The sequence below is a fragment of the Phascolarctos cinereus genome, unplaced genomic scaffold (assembly GCF_003287225.1).
Source record: "Phascolarctos cinereus isolate Bilbo 61053 unplaced genomic scaffold, phaCin_HiC Scaffold_439;HRSCAF=1055, whole genome shotgun sequence".
Classification (NCBI taxonomy): Eukaryota; Metazoa; Chordata; class Mammalia; order Diprotodontia; family Phascolarctidae; genus Phascolarctos; species Phascolarctos cinereus.
Window position 1 is genome coordinate 1 of NW_027555779.1, and position 7,294 is coordinate 7,294.

General features: G+C 38.0%; 1 pseudogene across 1 annotated transcript; it reads right to left on the reverse strand.

The window, feature by feature from the left end:
- Nucleotides 1–1,570: 1,570 nt before the first annotated feature.
- LOC110204464 (cytochrome P450 2C23-like) lies at nt 1,571–6,568 on the reverse strand (annotated as a pseudogene). Its single transcript, XR_013485583.1, has 5 exons — nt 6,341–6,568; nt 4,116–4,277; nt 3,654–3,804; nt 3,146–3,306; nt 1,571–1,957 (listed from the first exon to the last, which is right to left on the reverse strand). The product of XR_013485583.1 is annotated as a cytochrome P450 2C23-like (transcript).
- Nucleotides 6,569–7,294: the final 726 nt, after the last annotated feature.

Below are 7,294 nucleotides of genomic sequence, written 5' to 3' on the forward strand. Positions count from 1 at the left end.
TTGATCTTTACTATGACCATAGGGGTCGATATTATTATATTCATCTTGCAACTGAAGAAATGAAGGAAGACAGAGGTTAAGTGACTTGCTCAGAGTTATACTATACACTATACTATATTATATTACATGATATTATATGATATTATGTGATATTATGTGATATTATGTGATATTATGTGATATTATGTGATATTATGTGATATTATGTGATATTATGTGATATTATGTGATATTATGTGATATTATATGTATTTATGATATTATTTCGTATTGTATCGTACTGTATCGTACTGTATCGTACTTATTGTATCGTATTTATCGTATTATATTACATTATATTACACTATATTATATTACATACGTATATTATATTATATTATATTATATTATATTATTATTATATTATATTATATTATATTATATTATATTATATTATATTTAATATATAAATATATTATATTATATTGCATTATATTATATTATATTATATTATATATATTATATTATATTATATTATATTATATATATATATATTATATTATATTATATTATTATATTATATTAATATATATATTATATACTATACTATACTATACTATACTATTTATATTATATTAATACTATACTGTATTATACTATACTATACTATACTATACTATACTATGCTTTGCTATACTATATATAATATTACTATACTATACTATTAATATACTATACTATACTATACTATACTATACTATACTATACTTATACTATACTATACTATACTATACTATACTATACCATGTCTGACTCCAGATTTGAACACAAGTCTTTTGAACTTCAGGCTTGGCACTCTATCCATACCACCACCTAGCTTCCTGTATCAGTCTGAGTGGAACCATGTAGGACTGGAGGACAGTTAAGGATTAACTAGAATGTTGGGCTGATGTCCTGATGACAACTCTGAGCTGGGGAGATTATGAGATACCGTAAGTGCTTTATTTGTTTTCTGAATAGGTTTGTGGGTTTCTGGGAGGCTTCTGTATCATCTTCATTTTTCTGTGAGGCAAAATTAATACTGTTCCCTTCCTGAAATTAATTAATTTTGAGTGATTTTATGAGAGAAAATTATAGCTAGATTTTGAGCTAGTATTTATATAATGTTTAAAAGTTCACCACGTCCTTTATAAAAATTATCGTCATTACCATTCTGGGAGACAAATGCTATTATCCCCATTTTACAAATGAGGATTATGACTTACCCAGGATTACACAGCTAAGAAGTGTCTGAATTTGGCTTTGAACTCAAGTCTTTTTGACTCCAAGCCCTGCTCTGCATCCCATTTCTCCTGTTTAGAGCTTACTTTGTATACATTTGTTTACATATAATCTCCCCCATAAGACTGTGAACTCTTTGAGGGCAGGGGCTGTCTTTTGCCTCTTTTGTGTCTTTGGCACTAAGCGGAGTGCCTGGCATATAGTAGTTGCTTGGTAAATATTTATTAGTTGATTCCTATTATCACTCTCCAATACAATATCCCCTTCCAAACAGGAAAGTCCAGATCACCAGCTCATCACCCAGAAAAGCAGAACTCTTCCAATCTCATTTTTCCATCCAGACTTCAGATAAGGGATACGAGCAGACCAAAGACCAGTTACTAGAAAGCCAGTGGCATCCTTGGGGGATGTGCGTACTTTGAGGTTCTCTCTCATGTCCCTTTCTGTGCTTGTGGCCTGTAAGAATCCTTGGAATATCAGCCTTACTCAACAGGTAAGGTGCTTCCCCCATGCATCTTACCTGCTGCATTTTGGAGAGGTAGCAGTCAATGTAGTCCTGAGGGTTGTTGGGGTCCAGGACCTTCTGATGTTCTTTCACTCTTTCCAAAATGAAATCTTTAAGTTCCTCATTAATTTTTAAAATTCTTTTGTGTTCTCCAGGGAGGTATGCTCTGAATGCTGGTAAAAAGTTGTAGAGCTGCATACACACACCCCAAACCAAAACAAACACATGTGAATTTACTGTCATGAAGAAACTATTTAAAATCTCTCATTATAAATTAGAGATTCCATTTCTTTTTTTAAATTTAATTAAATTTTTCATTGACAAAATATATTTTCTCTCTCATCTTCACTGCACATTGGTACAAACAAAAAAGAAAAACAAAACCATCCAAGAAAATACACATAATGAGGCAAAACAAATCCCCACCTTGTCAAGAGGTTCATAAATCCTCTCAAATCTAACCTTAAGTTGTCAAATATCTCAAAACTAATCTATCTGGTGCTGTGCTACCCACTGAGGTGACCAGATGGCATAATATTTTGTCGTTGTTCAAAAGAAGCTCATATTTGAGTTAAGGGGAAATCTACTTGCCTTCGAATGGCCAACGTGAAAAAAAAAAAGAAGATAAACAGGCACCAAGGTATCCAATTAATTCAGTTCAATTCACGTTAAGTTAATAAAATGCATCAAGCATTTTTTCCGTACTCGCTATGAACCAAGTCCTAGGCTATGGTGCTATAGACAACAATGAAGCAGTCTTCATCCTCAAAAAAAATTTACATTCTACCACAGAAGGGTTTAGCTAGAGTACCTATTCCAAACTGTAAGTACATATTCCAGAATGTAACTGGAACAGAACATAGGCAAAGGAAAAGAAAGCTTGTTTTTCAGCTGGATGAGGATCTTCAGTTCTGGCTTCAGTGGATGAAGGTTTTGATCCTACATGTCCATCCATTGTAGAGGCAGAGCCAGATCACCACCAGAATCAGTGTAGGTTACTCATCTAAGTGGCTTGCCCTTCCTATTCTCTCCTGGATATCCTGGGCAGGTTCTTTTTTGATAACTCTTTTACTTGGTCACATCTGTGAAGAGATACCCCAGGCGCCAGTCAAACACTTCTCCATATAACTTCAATTTTAATGATCTACAATCTAGTGCAGGTGCCAACTAGGAACAGGATATCTACCTAATAGCTTATTGAGAGCCAAAGATATTGCATGATGTTATTGTCCTTGAGTGACATGTGTGTGTGTGAATGTGTGTGTGTGTGTTCTCATGAGCGTTGGGACCTTGGCTAAGAGATGAGAGGCTATGGTATATTGATCTTGTTGCTGAAACTCAGCAAACAACCACAGAATAAGAAGAGAGTTCTGGCCTTACCTGTATCCCTGGTTCGTTAATGAGGCGGAAGTTTTCATTTAACAAGTTCATCAGATGGAGAAATTTCTCATCATTGTACTTGAATCGGTCACGGAAGAGGATAGAGCAGATCACATTGCATGGTGCACAGCTAAGGATGAAGGTGGGATCAGTGGGCTGACCTAATGTGGAGACAAGTTACCAAAGGGGGGAAAAAGCAACTTTAATAGAAATGTTTCCAATCAGATGGGATATGGGCATCATACTTAAATAGGGTGCTTAGTTCTTTAAAGGCTAATGAATATTATTCTCCTGGACGATGTCTTTACTTATAGGGAGGCTAGATAAACTTATAATGCCTGAGCACAAGAAACAAGAAGGGAGTTTTCTGACGCGGCAGAGTTATTATCTGGTAAGTAGATGAAGGCAGAGACTTTTAAAATGATTCCCAAAGCAAATAGCATTTAGGACTGGGAGTAGGTGAGCAGTTGGACCCTACATGCCCAGGAAGAAAGAACTGAAAACCAACCCTTTGTTTTCCTGAGCTCCTCCACCAGGCATTGGGCTTCTTCTTGAACTCGCTCTTCAACGCTTCTCTTCCCCATCCCAAAGTTCCTTAGGGTCGTCAGGGTAAATCTGGCGGTGTTGTTTCCACCTCTCTCCACTACTGAAAATAAGTCCTAGGTAGAAGAGAAGAGGACATTGGTTATTCTTACATTGGAAGGGGGAGGGCACAGTGTGTATGATGGCTATGGAGTTTCTGGCTTAGTTCATTGATCAAGTTTAATTTTATTCACTTCAAACTAAAATACAATGACAGAATGGCAGGTCAGGTACCAGGTACCTACTACATGAAGGTCTTCTGCTAGGTACTGAGAATAGAACAATTAAAATGAAACCAGTAACTATGTTCCAGAGGAGGACGTTCTACTGGAGATACTTTGCCATACATTTTGCTTTTCTGTGACTCTTTTCAGAAAACTAAACTTACCATGTCCTTTGGCTACATCTCCAAACATTGGTAAGATTCCTCTATCCATAAAATTATCTCCATGATCAATTAGAGCTTCCTTCATAATGTTATATCCATGTAGCACCACAACACGCGGGTTCCAATATGAAGAGTATAGATGGGGCCATATTTTTCAGCCAGCTGTGAAAATGCCAAGAAACAGGATGAATTCAGTGTGAAACTTTAGAAAGTGAGAATTTCTCCTCACAACTGCTTCATAACATGCCATATGCATGAGTTCATGTACGCAGGCAAGAGGCTATTACAATTTCTAACTGGGTGATCATAGCACTTCCGGCTTCAATGATTATTTATAAGCAGAAGATTCCCACATTCATATGACCACTTTTCAACTCCACATAGCCAACTGCTTAGAAATGGATTTCTCAACCTGGATGTCCTATTGGCATTGCAAACTTAATATGTCCACAACACAACTCATTTGTTTTCCCCTAAAACTACCCTTTCCTCCAAACTTACCCATTTCCCTTCAGGGACCCCAAGAGGCAGACTTCTCTTAGAGGAACCTACATCAACCCTGATTTAAGGCCATGGATTTATATTTGACTTTTCATTCTTACTTATGTCCAATTAGCTATGGTCAAGTCTGGTAGAATTCATCTTCATGTCTCCCACACCTATTCCATCTTGCCTCCTCACTTGTCCATTAAACTAGTTAAGACCCTCATCCCCTTCCCCTTCTTTACACTACTGTAGTAAACTTGTGATACAGACACTCAAACTAGTCACTCTAATAAATCACCCTGAGGGAAAGAGAAAAAGGAATGGGAAGAAAGAAAAAATCAAACTACCACCAAATTCCCTTGGAAAATAACTGAAATGACCCAGGACCATTACTCAAGAGCCTTTGTAATTGACCTTTTCATGTCAATGACTCCTGCCCTTACACCTAGGCTCTGCTTTCAGTCCAGGCCAAACACTCATCCTTTCAATGAGGAGCAGTCACTGTAGAGAAGGGCCCCACCTTCCTCACCATCACCACTACCAGTTACTAAACAACTGACTAATTTGTTAATTTTCCCTAAGAAGCACAACGCCTTTGCAACTGACATGCATCTAAAATATCTTACTCTATATTGTCTCCACAATAGTGAGCACATAGTAGGTACTTCATAAATGATATTTTATCCATTCTTTCAATGGCTTCCAAGTTCAATCCTCTGCTTCTAGTATTTCTCCTTTGCAATGAATAATCTGCACAACTAACAACTTACTATTCCTGTGGCACAGTTCTGAATGTGCCATTCCTCTACTCAAAAGTCTGCAGGGGCTTCCTACTGCCTCCCTGACTTGGCACTTAAGTGCCTCCACAGCTGCCTCCAACCCAATTGTCTAAATTGATTTTGTATGGCCCCTCATCCCACACTTCACATTCTTGCCATGTCCTCTCTTATCTATATTATCTCCAACCTCCTTGCCTTTGCCCAGACTGTCTACCATGCCTGGAATTTATTCCCATTCTCTCTTCCAATAAGAATCTGTTACTTCCCTCAGCATCCTGCTCAGGAGTTCTCTCCTACTTGAAACTTTTTGACTGCCCCACTTACAAATGCTTTATCTGTCCTCTAGTTACCTTCTACTTGGTTATCTATGAATTTTTTGTATCCCTCTAGTAAAACATAAGCTCCTGGAGGACAGGAACTATTTTCTTTTCTTTTTTTGTCTTTTCTTTCTTTCTTTTTTTAAGCAATTGGGGTTAAGGGACTTGCCCTGGGTCACACAGCTAGTAAGTGTGAAGTGTTTGGTCTGATGCTGGATCTGAACTCAGGTCCTGCCCCGAACTATTTTCTTTTCAAGGAGAGACAGTTGCATTAACCACATGTTTCTCTCCTCTGTCTGGCACAGTGCCTGGCACATGGAAGTTAATGAAGAAGTTCTCATTAATTGAATGATTTGTTTTTGTCTTTGTATTCACAGAGCCTAGTGTGATGCATTGCAAGGGGCCAATATTTGGTTCTGTAATTTAATTTCTTCTGCTGTTACCAAAGTTTTGGCAAAACAACTATTGCTTGCCTAACATCATTGCTAATGGAGATATCACTCATAGAGCCCTTGACTCACACCATCCATGACATAGGATTCTAAATCACCATGAGTCTTGATTCAGTTATCTATTTGAAGACTTTGTGTCTCCTCCTACAGCCCAAGCAGCCAGATCCAAAACCCAAATCCAGTCCCTTTACCTTAGATAACGATTCAGGCATGTTCTTCAAATCCAATTGCAGGATGTTGCCAATAATGGGAAGAGGAATGGGACCTGGGGAAGCTTCCTCCTTTTGAATCCTTGCTCCATAGAACAAAAAGCCAGCAAAAGAACACAAGTCAGTAGGGCAGTAGAGGTGAGTCCCCAAGGATCCATTCCTGACAGATGGTCCTACAACTCTCAGAGGTATCAGCTCAGATGGCAGACTTTTATCATCATTGGTAGAAAGCAAGGGGTGGGAATGCCCAGCCAATAAACATTTAGTCCTTGTAGGCAAACAGGATTTTTTTCCATTAACTCTGATTAGTTTAGCAATCAAGAGGTTATTATGTTGTTTTTTGTTTGTTTTAGACTCTGTCCCTGACCCTAAACTGGCACTAAATTACATAAGGAGAATGGGAATAGGGAAGGCTTTTGTCCAGCTCATTTTGTTGGGGTCATGGGCTGTCAACAATCAAATTTCTGTTGGCCCATGAGTGTGTGTTTAGCAAGGAGGGCAAATCTCCAAATTCAACCTGAGAGGAGGTTGTGGTGGAGATCAGATTGTCAGTAGGCTTGACCTCATGTTAAAGGGCTCAGATGTTATTTCTTATCTCTTCAACTATGTCAGGCTTAATTGCCTTCTTAACCATACTTGTTCATTCTTTACTTTGAAGAACATTCTTCTTGAGAGAGAAGATGGCAGCAAAATAGGTATCAACAGGCTTTGCCAAGGTGGAGCCAAGATGGTGGAGCCACAATGGTAGAGTATAGGGAGGGACTCACTTGAGCTCTCTCCCAAACACCACCAAATACCTTTTTTTAAAATGACTCTAAACAAATTCTAGAGCAACAGAACCCACCAAAAGACAGAGAAAACAAACTTCCAGCCCAAGACAACTTGGAAGTTTGGCAGGAAAGGTCTATTGCACCGGGTGAGAGAGGAGTGCAGCAC